Source organism: Schistocerca nitens, chromosome 2, assembly GCF_023898315.1.
Source record: "Schistocerca nitens isolate TAMUIC-IGC-003100 chromosome 2, iqSchNite1.1, whole genome shotgun sequence".
In the NCBI taxonomy this organism is placed as follows: Eukaryota; Metazoa; Arthropoda; class Insecta; order Orthoptera; family Acrididae; genus Schistocerca; species Schistocerca nitens.
In genome coordinates, this window is record NC_064615.1 from 677377821 (window position 1) to 677392757 (window position 14937).

At 43.5% G+C, this 14937-nt stretch overlaps 1 protein-coding gene and 1 pseudogene across 1 annotated transcript in view; both read left to right on the top strand.

The window, feature by feature from the left end:
- LOC126235241 (BUD13 homolog) overlaps positions 1 to 14937 on the top strand; it is a 213049-nt gene that overhangs the window by 21881 nt on the left and 176231 nt on the right. The window lies entirely within an intron of this gene.
- LOC126238216 (5S ribosomal RNA) lies at positions 4012 to 4129 on the top strand (annotated as a pseudogene).

Here is a 14937-nt window from a genome sequence, read left to right on the forward strand (position 1 = left end):
TTCGAAGAAGAAATATTACACATGGTGGTGGCGCACATCATATAATAAATACAACAGCAGATAGATAACAAAGAAGTGAAGGTTAGCAACTGTTAGAACAGTAAAAAATATCCCCCTGTAAAAAAAGTGCTTCGTTTCTTGTATCTATATTGTCAAACTCCTCGCACGACGTTTGCAGTCCTTAAATTTGTCCACAGACGCTGTCCTCAAAGTTTCGTCTGCCTCCCACCCTGTTAGCATTTAACTCCGCGTACAGTGACAAAAGACGAACTTTCGTCGGGCGGTTGGCAGGACAGCGCTACTACACACGGCATAATTTGTTGGGCGGAGAGAGGGTGGGGGAGTGAGGTCGGCTGTCGAGTGGTCCTACCAGCCCGACATTACGACAAGGAAAGTTCGTCGGTTGTCGGTTGGTCGGTCGATCGGTTGGTGCGTATGTAGGGCCCTAAAACACAGATGTGTTTGCTTACTCGGTGCTGGACGCGAACAAGCGAGTGGCACCTACCTAACAATGGCAGCAGACGGGGACGCGGTCGCCGCGCGTGCTGCTTTACACGGGAAAGCCAGCCCGTTTCACATATACAGATTAATCCAAAGCGCAATAGTTTCAGTTTTTTCATGGCTCGAAAGCCGTTATTGGTATACTGTGTGGGTATCTACGCAGGCCCGTAAATGTCCAACACTGTAAAGGCGATATACCAAACATGCAGCGCCTATCAACGGGCAGCTGTTTATCTATCAAGTAACGTCCGGCAGCTCTTTCCATATCTTCGTCAGTGTGTCATTTTGGTCTACTAGCGTCGGCGGGCATCGACAAGAACAGCCTAATTTAAGCACATCTGATGACGAGGTAAGACATAATTCTTAAAAATGTCTACGCCACCTACAAAATTTCAGTGGTTGTTGAGTGCAAATATTGGAGGTACGTGCTGCAAATTGTTTGTTAACGAACTTGGCCCTTTCACTCACGGAACTGCAGCAATACCCACTTTAAACTTCGCTCTCAAGTTTGCATTAAAAACGGCTCACTTCTGTCTCGTGTTGTTTTTCCGTCAGAGTTAGCTGCACGTTAACAGCGATACACCGAAAAACGGATAGGTTCACTGAGAGAGCTGGCCGATATGCACACCGTGTATGAGTTCCCTCAATGCACTGGAACAGCGGCGTACAATCTGTTTTGTACGTTTTGCTGATGGCATATTACAGTATTTTTCACTGCTGTCTTAGGTATTTTCGTAGAGACGAAGTATTCGAAAATATCTCTTGACGACCTCGGAAACGTTTTCCGTGGAGCTTTGGATCACGCTGTATACTGTATCTTTATGAAATCCCATCGCTAATCTGAAAATTAGGTGGCACAGGTTTTCGAAACAATTTATGTCATGAGCATAGAATTTATCTTCTCTTGCACTAAAACAACCCTTAAGTCGGTGTTGCTAATAATGTGTGAACCAGACGAATCCACGTGTGGTACTGAGGCGCGGTCAGGTGAGGCAACCAGTACCAAGCTGCACATAGTATGCAGACATATCTCATTTTTGTGACATTACCGATTTCTTACCAAGTCTGTTTGACACGTTGCGTGTTACAACATAATCTAAATCTTAGTATATAAATTATCTTGTCATAGATTCTTGAGGGATGTTCACAGACTCGCTAAATGGTTTTCTACCACAATGTACTCAATCTGCAATTACAGTCACATCGGTACGTTGCTTATCACTCTGCAGTATGTGGCACAAAATATGTTTTGTGTGTCGTGTTATGACGGATCGTTTCCGTTCGATTTACGAATGGGGGATGGGAGGAAATAGTATTCAAAGGAATGTGTACGATTTTTTATGCGTCTAATTTCATCTTGTTGGTTTCTGATATAGAGTATTAATAAGACGAAAGAGTATTCAAAAGGTTCCTCTACTGCAACTGGATTTAGAAGCTTCATGTCTTTCTTGCGGTATTTGCCAGTTTAAATTCATCAATATTCCTGACACACACTCCCATGCGTAAATACAGCCTGTATGATAACAGTCTGCCGCCATGGCAGCCACTGGTGTGATTGCAATTCCCTTTTAGTTTGCGATCACTACAACTACGTAGTTTCGCTGCGATGCTATTTTCAAGTGGAGGTCTTGCACAAACGTCTCTCTTCTGTGCTTGAGCTCTCTGCCGACCTAATAACATACTTAACACTGAGGTGACAAAAGTCACCGGATACCACCTAATACCGTGGAGGACCTCCTTTTGCCCGGCATAGTGCAGCAACACGACGTGGTATGGACTCAACAAAACGTTGGATGCTCCTGCAGAAGTATTCAGCCATGCTGCCTCCATAGCCGTCCATAATTGCGGAAGTGTTGGCGGAGCAGGATTTTGTGCACGAACCAAACTCTCGATTATGTTCAATAAATGTTTGATTGGATTCATGTCGGGCGATATGGATGGCCGAACTAATCGCTATCAGTTGTGGCCCGGTGATACGGCGCATTGTCGTCAACAAAAATTCCATCGCTGTTTGGGAACATGAAGTCCATGAATGGCTGCAAATGTCTCCGGAGAGCCGAACCTAACCATTTGCTGTAAATGATCATGTCAGTTGGACCAGGGCACCCAATCTATACCATGTAATCACAACCCACACCATTATGGATCCACCACCAGGTTTCACAGTGCTTTGTTGACAAGTTGGGTCGACGGTTTCGTGGGGTCTGTACCACATTCGAACCCTACCATCAGCTCCTTCCAACTGAAATGGGGATCCATCTGACCAGGCTGCCGTATTCCACTTTTTTAAGATCCAACCCACATGGGCACGAACCCATGAAAGGCGCAGCTATACCATGACTTTCGTCACATCAGTGTACGTTTCATATACAAGTTCTCAATCATTCATTCATCATTTTGCTTACATCCCATCAAGAGAAATGATTTATACGAGCGCTAAAACAGGTTTGTACTGTATTTCCTAACTAGTAAATCGGAACGAACTGGGCGAGCTGCTCAAGAGTATTCAAAAGTGAAAGAAAGTGAATTTCAACAGTAGTTGGAATGCATATCCACAACACCCAATTTTTTTAGACTTTAGTGTCATGGCGTGATCGACTAAGGTGCCTTGAAGGTCATCTTCAGACTATGATTGATAAGATGGAAGAACGTAAGGCAGCGTCACTCCTTCACTTAGACACTACTGGATCACTTCGCACTCTAAAGTCAAGAGCACTGGGACTGTAATAGTTCGTTGTCGATTAATTTGTGAGAGCAAGACATCTTGATGTCTTGGCGAATGATCAAAAAATATCCAACAGAAATTAGTACCAGCAAACTCCACAACCAGCAGAGTGGCAGGTAATACGTCACAAATACATCAAACCTCTCCGCAACATTACGGAAAAAGATATAAAGACATCGAACGCACTTTTTCGCTAATAACATCGCACACACAAAGAATCAAAGTATGTAAATGTGACCGACATACGTATCTGGTAAACTACAGTCCAAAGGCTGAAGTACTAGAGCAGACTCATCACTAATGATTGGACAGTTTATCAAAACGAGGGTAATTGACCGCCAGAATTTCTATGACAGTTTAATGCAAGTGAGTTAATGTGGCAATACATTAAGAGAAGATATGCAGCAGTCAGTAACCGTGGATGTACAAAAGAAACAAAATGTATCTGTAGTAAGAAGTGTAGTGAGAAAGCGTATAAATTGATAAAGAGAGCAACAAGAATGGAATATTTGAGAGTTTTGAGTTTACTAGCCAAAAGTTACTGTTTATCTTAATTGTTATTTATAAACATTTCTAAAAGCGCAAACGCAAATACTTGATAAAAATTAGTTTTGAGCAAGGAAACAGAGACAGAGAGAAAGATTGACAGGATTTGATCACGAAGAGAGAGAAAAGAAAAAAGAATGAGCCGAATAACAAAAGAAGCTGTTTACGAGAAATGAACGTTTCGAAATGTTTAGCGTTAGTAAGAAAAACGCGTTTAATAACAGTATCAGACGATATAAGGCAACAGACTTGCCGCAGTGGTTACAACGGTTCCCATGCGATCACCGAAGTTAAGCGCTGTCGGGCGTGGTCGGCACTTGGATGGGTGACCAACCGGGCCGCCATGCGCTGTTGCCATTTTTCGGGGTGCACTCAGCCTCGTGATGCCAATTGAGGAGCTTCTCGACCGAATAGTAGCGGCTTCGGGCAAGAATACTATCATAACGACCGGGAGAGCGGTGTGCTGACCCCACGCCCCTCCTATCCGCATCTTCCACTGAGGACAACACGCCGGTCGGATGTTCCCGGTAGGCCACTCGTGGCCTGAAGACGGAGTGCTCATCAGACGATATAAACGTAACAGAAAAAAGACGAAATCAGTAATTAGAAAACTATTGGCAGTTGCTCCATCCAGTTATAACTTAATTGCACAGAAAGCTAAGGAACTTGTTCAATGACGATATTCTGATTGTGAGAGTAGTTATGCTTTTCATCGGCAGACTGCGCTTCGTTTGTTTCAGTACCAAAATTCGCATGTGTGCATTTACACGGCAATTAAGTAAAACGCGCCCATCTTTCTCCGGATATCTAACAGCAAGTCCATATTATTTTACAATTGCACCAGTCAGGAAGTGTCCATGACCTGTTGGTGTAAAGATGTAACTCTTTTGGCAATAATTATTGGGCATTTATCTGAAAGTTGCATATGAAAGCACTTCCCAAATTACTTATTATTCACTTTCTCTGTTAATTTTATATTACTTTACTCTCACAATATATGACACGTTTACTCTGATACAGAAATTCAGGAAACTGTATATAAATTAAAGGGAATGACCGTGAAAAGACAACATTGATTCGATATAAATGGGGAATGATGGCAACTTTTATTGTTTCGAAAATAACAGTCTTACTAAATCTTAGTCAATATGTTAGGATCATACCAAATGTTAGACAATGCCGTTAAGGGTACAAGATACTACATAATTTATTGTGGATGTTCAGGAACTGCCTGCAAAGTGTAAAACTGAACACGTAACGAGCGAGGATGAAATAATAATATAACAAGTGCTCGCCAAGTTTACTGTGTTATTTTTATATTGTATGACGCTCAGGAGTAGTGGTGACCTGTTCGGAAAGGAAGACACCGTAACGTTCACCAGACGTAAACAATGAGTAACGAAAAACAAGAAGGCTCCCCCGCATGTCAGCCAGACGCGCCGACAAAGCAGCTACGGTGGCGGACTGAATAACTACTTCAATATACATCAGTATGAGCCTGCTTACTGCAGCCAAACTTTGGTCTCCTCCTACAATTTAGCTCCCCTTTTCCTCCATTACCAAATCTACGATTCCTGGATGCGTTCGATCCGGTCTTTAAGTTTTGCTGTATATTATGTTTCTACTAAGTTATGTTAACAGAACAGCCGCCACAAAGGGACCAAGGAATGGTTCCACTGACAAGTAATCACAGCACGCGTTAAGACGTTTATCCCAGTGGGAGACGAGACGATTAATTCCTGTTTTACAGAAAACGGTCGGCCGCTGACGCATCCACAACCACACTCACTCTTGCTTGCATTTCCTCCTCTGACTGAAACCGATGTTCGTGCACGTCTTTCTCCAGCTCGCCAAAGACGTGAGAACCGCACGGTGAAAGATCCGCACTGTACGAAGCATGTTACACTGATTCCCAACCGCATCGCTGAAGCGTTGCCTTCGTCTGATTGGCAGTGTGGGGGCAGGCGTTACTTTGCGACAGGATGAGTCCGTCCAAAAGCATTCCGATAGACCGAGGGAAAATGGCAAAGCCAACAGTGGGAACGTCCACATCTTCTCCGCCAAGGTTATTCAAAGCTGCTCGTACAAGTTCCTCAATATAGCCCAGATCTTTCATAGTATGAGTTTCACATCTCTTACGATTTAAGACATGTGCGAATGTCGGTTTCAGTCGGGTGCGGAAGTGCATGAGTGGGTGCGGTTGTGGATGTATTAGCGGCCGACCGGAAAAGGAACTGATTGTCTCGTCTCCCAATGGTATAAAAGTCTTTACGCTTGTGGTGATTATTTTTGAATGGAACCATTCCATGGTATGGTGGTGGCCGGTATTCGGTTTTCATGTGACTGCCGCTTATTGATTCAGAACCTCATCATTAGTTACTCGTTATCATATAGCGAACGTTTCCTTTGTTTGGTTTGATTACTTCGTCAGCCGACAAATGACAGACAGTTGTCCCTAAAATGCGAGGTTTGGTGCCTTACAAGATTTTTCGGTACTTAACTTTCACCTTCGGACATGCTTTCTGTAAACGTTACAAAAATGCCGGTGATGTGAATTAAACGTTAACTTGCAAGTCGATTACAAGTAGCTGGATGAACCAGTTTCCAAGTGGATGTCGAGAGTATACCAGTTCCAAAACGTCTATACATAGTAAAGAATTGTATTAAAATCAGTGTTCTGGTTGAAGACAGCTTTACTGTTGTACAATCATTACCTTCTGGTAAAACAAAACGCATGCATGGTATCCGCATAAAACGATGCGCTTGGAATACAAAAGAGAATGACAGCAGCATTCTTTCATTGCGTAGCACAAAATACCTTGGTCCACTGTTTGTTATTACTTGAAACATGAAGCAGAAAAAAATTACTCTCCTGGAAATGGAAAAAAGAACACATTGACACCGGTGTGTCAGACCCACCATACTTGCTCCGGACACTGCGAGAGGGCTGTACAAGCAATGATCACAAGCACGGCACAGCGGACACACCAGGAACCGCGGTGTTGGCCGTCGAATGGCGCTAGCTGCGCAGCATTTGTGCACCACCGCCGTCAGTGTCAGCCAGTTTGCCGTGGCATACGGAGCTCCATCGCAGTCTTTAACACTGGTAGCATGCCGCGACAGCGTGGACGTGAACCGTATGTGCAGTTGACGGACTTTGAGCGAGGGCGTATAGTGGGCATGCGGGAGGCCGGGTGGACGTACCGCCGAATTGCTCAACACGTGGGGCGTGAGGTCTCCACAGTACATCGATGTTGTCGCCAGTGGTCGGCGGAAGGTGCACGTGCCCGTCGACCTGGGACCGGACCGCAGCGACGCACGGATGCACGCCAAGACCGTAGGATCCTACGCAGTGCCGTAGGGGACCGCACCGCCACTTCCCAGCAAATTAGGGGCACTGTTGCTCCTGGGGTATCGGCGGGGACCGTTCGCAACCGTCTCCATGAAGCTGGGCTACGGTCCCGCACACCGTTAGGCCGTCTTCCGCTCACGCCCCAACATCGTGCAGCCCGCCTCCAGTGGTGTCGCGACAGGCGTGAATGGAGGGACGAATGGAGACGTGTCGTCTTCAGCGATGAGAGTCGCTTCTGCCTTGGTGCCAATGATGGGCGTATGCGTGTTTGGCGCCGTGCAGGTGAGCGCCACAATCAGGACTGCATACGACCGAGGCACACAGGGCCAACACCCGGCGTCATGGTGTGGGGAGCGATCTCCTACACTGGCCGTACACCACTGGTGATCGTCGAGGGGACACAGAATAGTGCACGGTACATCCAAACCGTCATCGAACCCATCGTTCTACCATTCCTAGACCGGCAAGGGAACTTGCTGTTCCAACAGGACAATGCACGTCCGCATGTATCCCGTGCCACCCAACGTGCTCTAGAAGGTGTAAGTCAACTACCCTGGCCAGCAAGATCTCCGGATCTGTCCCCCATTGAGCATGTTTGGGACTGGATGAAGCGTCGTCTCACGCGGTCTGCACGTCCAGCACGAACGCTGGTCCAACTGAGGCGCCAGGTGGAAATGGCATGGCAAGCCGTTCCACAGGACTACATCCAGCATCTCTACGATCGTCTCCATGGGAGAATAGCAGCCTGCATTGCTGCGAAAGGTTGATATACATTGTACTAGTGCCGACATTGTGCATGCTCTTTTGCCTGTGTCTATGTGCCTGTGGTTCTGTCAGTGTGATCATGTGATGTATCTGACCCCAGGAATGTGTCAATAAAGTTTCCCCTTCCTGGGACAATGAATTCACGGTGTTCTTATTTCAATTTCCAGGAGTGTATATTTGCAGAACTGTCTGTGATGACAGATCACTAACGCAAGCAATCAGAAAACTTATACCGATAGCCTTATACTCCCCCAAACAGCAATTACTTGCGCCAACTTAAAGGCAACTGTGTCTGTGCGGGCGACCAGCAAAGCACGCTACACTACCGTGTTGCGTACAAGCTGGTTTGTGAGTCATAGAAACCTGCAGTGCATGAGAATTGGCTAGTGGGAAGTCCGTCGTGAGGAAGCACATGAACACGCGCTGCTGCTATTCCTGTTTTGTGGGTTCTGCTGCTCCGGTAACAAATGTGCTATTCAAAATTAGCTACCAGACATTTACGATCACGTTTAAGAATCAAACACGAGCTAGAATGGAAAAAAAAAAATCATGACTCTACAGCAGTACACAGTGAGAAAGTTTTATGGTCTCCTGAAAGACTATTGATAATTATACTTCCGCATTTGTACGTCTATAGACACGTTCCATGTTCTCCCTACTCCAACTTCGCTGTCACGTATATCTTCGCGACGCCCGCTGAGCACGCGTTGTGTAACTCTTGAGCCGTCACGCGAACTGATTCCTAACGCCTTTGTTTGGGGCATACATAATAACTTAAAGTCTTTAACCCAAGCGAAGATGTTAATTGTGAACCACTGTAAGTAACAGCCGGACGAATGGAATTACACTTCGATGTGGCAATAGTCGAGTGGAACGCGAGGTTGCATAATAGTGGAGTGAGAAGCATGTGATTCTTTGGAATGAGATTTCCACTCTGCAGCGGAGTGCGCGCCGATATGAAACTTCCTGGCAGATTAAACCTGTGTGCCGGACCGAGACTCGAACTCGGGACCTCTGCCTTTCGCGGCAAGTGCTCTACCAACTGAGCTACCGAAGCACAGCTCACGCCCCGTCCTCACAGCTTTGCTTCTGCCAGTACCTCGTCTCCTACCTTCCAAACTTTACAGAAGCTCTCCTGCGAACCTTGCAGAGCTAGCACTCCTGAAAGAAAGGATATTGCGGAGACGGGCTTAGCCACAACGTGGGGGATGTTTCCAGAATAAGATTTACACTCTGCAGCGGAGTGTGCAATGACATGAAACTTCCTGGCAGATTAAAACTGTGTGGCGGACCGAGACTCGAACTCGGGAACTTTGCCTTTCGCGGGCAAGTGCTCTAACTATTGAGCTACCCAAGCACGACTCACGCCCCGTCCCGAGTTCGAGCCTCAGTCCGGCACACAGTTTTAACCTGCCAGGAAGTTTCATGTGATTCTTGGTTGGAAATGGGTCGTGTCAACCTAGGTCGTTAGCAGAATATTAGCAAATCTGTTCCCATTTCTGTACCACGGGTACAGTCAGAATAAAAGTACTTACTTCCATGTCAAGATCACTCGAAACAACACAGGTTTACCTACACGACGACTGTCTAAGTATTAGATCGTGACTTGACAGATGGAATAACCCAGCATTCCCAAGTGGTGACTTAGGGAAACAGTAAAAATATGAAGCAGCATCTATGCGGGCAACGAATACCGTTCAAGGAAACCTAATTATTAGTCGACAATGATAGACTTTTCTCTACATTCGTCATGTCTGGAGTAGATCGGAACTGTTTTCAACATAGCTGCTGAATGTGTAAACGTTTTAGAACTGGATAACATTGTCAACAATACAACTTGGCGAGCCTCTACTTCCCCCTCTGCCACGAGGGATTTCCTAGGTGGTGTCAGACTACCCAGTCTATTAATCTATCCGGTCCGAGCCCATTTCGCCGACAGATATTGCAATAGCCCGTTCGCCCGATCTCATTCTCTGATATGGTTGCAGCTCCATTCCAAGCGGTTTACTGTTAATGCTTCTCACTGGGTGGGCTCTATTTCATGGTTTGGTTCCCGTCTTCTGAAAATCTTTGCAGCAGTAAAAAATGGCCGTATATCATGTATGAGAGGGCGAAGTACATTGTTAAAATCGTTACTAAAAAAACTTAGCGAATATCGTGAAATTTCGCAGAAGCCTACGACCTCACCATAATTGTTCTCATTGCCCTCTTTCGTCGAAAAACAAGAATAGCGACTGCGTACTTTAACTAAAGGACAACTTCAAAACAGAAAATAAGTCTTTCTGTTAAAAGCGAATGCATTGTACAACTTTAGTTACATTGGTGTTTATTACCCTTTGTTTCAGAGAACCCCTGTACCTATGATACATGGTTATTTAACATGTCCTTACGTATTTAGACCTGTTTTAAAGAAAAATTTGTATCTGTGGCAAAATGTATTTCAAAATACGTCTGTCGCGAAGAACGAATGACAATTCTGTAGTAAGAGATCAACGCTTTTGCAGCCTGAGTTTCTTACGCAAGGGTGAGGCAAGACAATAATAAACAAAATTTCTCGTTTTCTAAATTGTCCTTTCATGTACTGTACATAGGAAACAAAATACCCATATTTATTTATTTACATTCGTAGGTATTTTTCAGAAACAGACACGTCAAGATTGAAATATGCACGTGATATGCTCGTTACATGAAGACTGATATTTGTATTGAGTAAACCTTTTTTTGTTGAATTCCATCTAAAGATATAAGAGCCTACAGCGTTATCCGTGTTGATTGTATATAAAAATACCTTTGTAACTCTTTCGTTTGTAGTGTTGTTGTTGTGGTCTTCAGTCCGAAGACTGTTTGATGCACCTTGCCATGTTATTCTGAATAACTATTGCAACTTAAGATTCTTTTGAATCTGCTTACTGCATTCATCTCCTGGCCTCCCTCTACGATCCCCCCCCCCCCCAAACTTACCCCCAATACTAAATTAGGATTCCCTTCACGTCTCAGAATGTGTTCTATCAACCGATCCCTTCTTCTAGTCATGTTTTGCCACAAATCTCTTTTCTCCCCAATGCTGTTCAATACCTCCCCATTAGTAACGGTTCTCACCAACAAATCTTCGGCTTTCTTCTGTAACACCTCATTTCAAAAGTTCCCATTCTCTTCTTGCCTAAACTGTTTATCGTCCATGTTTCACGTCCAAACATGGCTAGATTCCACACAGATACTTCCAGAAAGTATTTCCTGACACTTAAATCTATATTCGATGTTAACAAATTTCTCTTATTCAGAAACGCTTTTCTTACCATTGCCAGTCTACATTTTATATCCTCTCTATAGCGGCCATCGTCAGTTGTTTTGCTGCCCATATAGCAAAACTCATATACTACGTTTCCTGATCTAATTCCCTCAGCATCACCTGATTTAATTCGACCACATTCCATTATTCTTGTTTTGCTTTTGTTGATGTTCGTCTTACATCCTCCTTTCCCCACACTGTCCATTCCGTTTAACTACTCTCCCAAGTCCTTTGCTGTCTATGACTAATTCTTGAATTTTAATTCCTACTCGAATTTTTGCTTTTATTACCGTTACTGCTTGCTCAATGCACAGATTGAATAAAATCGGTGATGACCATAACCTTGTCTCACACCCTTCTCAACCACTGCTTCCCTTTCATGCTCCTCGACCCTTTATAACTGCCGTTTGGTTTCTGTACAAGTTGTAAATAGCCTTCGGTCCCCGTTTTTTATCCATGCTACCTACAGAATTTCAAAGAGGGTTTTGCAGTCAACATTGTAAAAAGGTTTTTACAAGTCTAGAAATGCTATAAACTTAGGTTTACCTTTCCTCAACCTATCTTCGACGGGAGCTTAAGCCCAATCTTCCTTCCTTCAACTTACTTTGTAAGATAAGTCGTTGGGTCGGTATTGTCTCGCGTGTTCCTACATTTCTCCGAATCTAAACTGATCTTCCACGAGATCGGTTTCTACTAGTTTTTCCATTTTTCTGTAAAGAACTCGTGTTAGTATTTTCCACTCGTGATTTATTAAACTGATAATTTGGCAATTTTCACGCGTGTCAGCAACTGCTTTCTTTGGAATTGGAATTAGTACAGTCTTCTTGAAGTCTGAGGGTATTTCGCCTGTCTCATACATCTTGAACACCAGATGGAAGAGTTTTGTTGAGGCTGGCTATCTCAACGTTATCAGTACTTCTGACGGAATGTCGTTTACTCCCTGAGTTTTGTCTCGAGTCACATCTTTCAGTGCTCTGTCAAATTCATCTCGCAGTACCATATCTTCCACATAATCTTCACCTACAACCTCCTCCATTTCTACATTATTGTCCCTTGTATAGACCCGCTATATACTCCTTCCACCTTTCCGCTTTCCCTTCTGTGCTTAACACTGGCTTTCCATCTGAAATTTTGATATTCATGCAACTCTTCTCTTTTCTCCAAAAGCCTCTTTAATTTTCCTACAGGCGGTATCAATCTTTTCTTTAGTGAAATAAGCTTCTAAATTCTTACATTCGACGTCTAGCCATTCCTGCTTATACATTTTGCACTTCCTGGCGATCTCATTTTGTAGATGTTTGTATTCCTTATCGCCTGCTTAATTTGCTGGATTTTTATATTTTCTCCTTTCACTAATTAGTCTTCAACGTCATTCAAGGATTTCTTCTAGGCCTTGTCTTTTTACCTATTTGATCCTCCGCTCCGTTCACTATTACATCTCACAGCTATCCATTCGTGTTCTACTGCACTCCTTTCGCCTGTTCTAGCCAATCGTTTCCTAATGTCCCTCTGAATCTCTCAACAACCTCTGGTTTTCTCAGCTTATCCGGGTTCCATTTCCTTACTTTCCTACCTTATTGCAATTTTTTTCGGTTTTAATTTACAGTTCATCACGAATAAATAGTGGGCAGAGTGCACATCTGCTCGTGGGGAACGTCTTGTTTCTATACGTTAGCTGTTTTCTTTCTGTATTGAGCACAGAAAATAGTGTTTGATGTTTAATATTATGAATTTCTGCACAGGTGGACCCCAATACAACAGTAATATTCTTTTTTTTTTTTTTTTTTTTTAATTTGGCATCACCTCGACATAAGTATTGAGTTTCTGCAGAAGTGGACCCCAAGAAAATACTAAGTAATTTTTTTTAAATTTCGGCATTAATCTACGTAAAGATCGACCATTAATTAAAAATTGTGCGATTTTGTATATGATATTAAATACAAAAGAAAAGTGCAGCACATCTCACATCTAAAATGTCTCAGATAAAACCGAACTTGAATATGGGAATAATTTGCTGAAAGTCGTCGTCTAAAATATAAATTGAAGCCAGAGCGGCGCAAAGTTTTGCCTGCAGCCAGCCAGTAACTCACTGGAAGTACGGCCGATACGCTGCAGAGCGAACTGCACCCGGACCGGCCGTCGATTACGACGGCAGTAGGGCCTCATGCTGGTAGCCGCGCTCGTGACGCAACACACACCGGAGCTGCTGCTGTGTCGCTAATGCGTCGGCCAAGATGTTCAACCCAAACCAAGTCGCGGAAATAGACCTCGTGACAAACAATCAGCAGTTTAAGTATCGCTGCTACTTAGTTTGAATTGATAACATCTCACACTGAATTATTATTGCTAGTTAATGAGATGTGCTTCAATGTTCATCTAAGAATAGAACGCCTGAGATCGATTTGCTGCTACCTTTCTTCGGTCTGTTATGATGTATCTGTGTCATGTAGATTTGTGTAATGAACGGTATTTCACTCGCAAACTTGCTGCATTTTACGAACTTTACGCAAACATGTTTCTCGGTGAAATTCAAGTGTTGAATTTCACTTGAATCTTCTGTGTACACAGTCTCACTTATTCATCATTAAGAGAACTATGGAACACGTAGAAGCAAAATGTACGCAACGTCAAAATCAGGTACGCCCCTCCTGTTGTATGTCCCGAATCGGATTCTGCAGCCCTATAGAAAAATAATGCGTAGCCTATGCATACGAAGAGAAAAATCTGATGCTGTTTTGAAGCCACCGCAAACGAATTCAACTATATTTTGTCGACACCACGCAGCTCTTAAGCTGCAATAAATTATTAGTCACAAGACAAACATTCCGAAGAAGGCAGCTGCTGACAAGTGTGGATACTACCGAACCAGGGTTTAGGAAGTCAAGGCACGGTTTCCAAACACAGTCTTGACTACAAAACACTGACAAGAATTGTTTACAGAAGATTGGAAGCAACTGGTAAAAGTCGACCTCGGCGAACATTAGTTCAGCTTTCCGAGCACTGTAGATACACGCGAAGCAATATTGACCTTACGACTTATCTTAGAAGGCAGATTAAAGAAAGGCAAACCTACGTTTATAGCATTTGAAGAGTTAGAGACTGCTTTGGTGAATGATGATTAGAACACACTCTTTGAAATTATGAAGGTAGCAGGGATGAAAGACGGTGAGCAAAAGGTTATTCATAGCTTCTACAGAAAGACATAGAAGGGAAGCTGTAGCTGAGAAGAGAATGAGACAGGGTTGCCGTCTGTCCCAGACGTTATTCAATGAAGCAGTTGAGTAAGCAGGAAGGAAACCTACAATAAATTTGGAAAAGGAGTTAAAGTTAAGTAATAACAAATAAAAACTTGCAGGCTTGCCGACGACATTGTAATTCTGTAAGGATAGCATAAGACTAGGAAAAGTAGCTAAACGGAGTGAAGAGTGGTTTTGAAAAAGAGTTCGTAACTTGAACATCGACATCACTAAAACAAAGGTAATGGAAAGCAGTCGAATTAAATCAGGCGAAGCTGATAGACAATAGGAGATAAGAGACTAAAGTAGTAGATGAATTTTGTTACATGGGCATCAAAATAGCTTATCAAGACCGAAGTAGAGAGGAAATGAAATGTAGACTCACTAAACAAGAAAAGCATTTTCTGAAAAAGAGAAATTTGGTAACATGGAGTATATATCTAAGCGTTCTGAAGGTGTTTGTTTGGAGTATTGCCTTGCAGATAAGTGAAACGTGGACGACAAACAGCTCAGACAAGAAGAG